Source organism: Liolophura sinensis, chromosome 7 (genome assembly GCF_032854445.1).
Source record: "Liolophura sinensis isolate JHLJ2023 chromosome 7, CUHK_Ljap_v2, whole genome shotgun sequence".
Taxonomy (NCBI): domain Eukaryota; kingdom Metazoa; phylum Mollusca; class Polyplacophora; order Chitonida; family Chitonidae; genus Liolophura; species Liolophura sinensis.
The window spans coordinates 60,183,700-60,184,990 of record NC_088301.1 but is presented as its reverse complement, the minus strand read 5'-3'; positions in this window follow the sequence as shown (position 1 = coordinate 60,184,990).

The following is a 1,291-nucleotide window of genomic DNA, read 5'->3' as shown; positions in this document are numbered from 1 at the left end:
TGATACAGCGGGAAGTCGACGCGCCCCTCTATTGAAAACCACCGCACCGCAGATAAAATTTTGCAGAATCACGTAGTTTAATTGCCTCGTGATCTATATTTAAATCTCGGGGAATATTTCTGTTACTGATGTGTCTGTATTATATCCACCATGGTTTGTGACAGTATTGTATGTCTACACGTTGACTATCTTGAACACGTCGTTTATATATATTGATAAGGCCAATCTTGCTGTACACAGATTAGGGAAGGAAAAAGTAACACTTGTACATGGGTATATATATACAATGGAAAATACACTGTACATGCACCATGTCTCAAATAACGACTGTTCTTACTATTCCTGTGGGCCTCCGTGGCCCAGTTGGTTAGCGCGCTAGCACAGCAAAAGGGTGGTCCTTGTGACCAATGCGGTCGCTGGGAGTTCAAGTCTAGTTCATGCTGGCTTCCTCTCTGGCCGTGCGTGGGAAGGTCTGTCAACTTGGAGATGGTCGTCTGTTTCCACCGGGCTTTGCCCGGTTTCCTCCCACCATAATGCTGGCCGCCGTCGTATAAGTGAAATATTCTTGAGTACGGCGTAAAGCACCAATCAAATAAATAAATAAATATTGTTTCTGTGTGTCACGCAATCAATCACTACATGGTCATTATGTCATCCACATGAAAATCCTTTAAATTATTTTCATACATGACTGGTGTTTTACGCCGTACTCAAGAATATTTCACTTATACGACGGCGGCCAGCATTATGGTAGGTGGAAACCGCGCACAGCCTGGGGGAAACCCACGACCATCCGCAGGTTGCTGCCAGACCTTCCCACTTACGGCCGGAGGGGAAGCCAGCATGAGCTGGACTTGAACTCACAGCGACCGCATTGGTGAGAGGCTCATGGGTCATTACGCTGCGCTAGCGCTATATATAGCACAAACAAAAAGTTCTACGCATATACCTGCACGGCTGTGCTACAGAAGACTGTGTATCAATACATTTATTCATTTATTAAAACGTGGGCGAAGTATGTCGATGTCTATTGTTTAGAAGGCGGTAGGCCGGCTAACAAAACACATGTATTCGCTGTGTCAGGAAACGTCCAAGTCCCGGCTGATCTACAGGCCTAAAATGAGTACGACAGTCTATCCGGGTTCCTCTTACAGCCAGAGGCTTTCAGGAAACGATAGCTCTTAATATAATAAAGGAAGCATGTAACAGGATAAGAATAAATCCGGGTTTACTCCGCCTATTTATACACGGCACTGTCCAGCGTGTTTCGACATTAGTGGCAGCGACATCG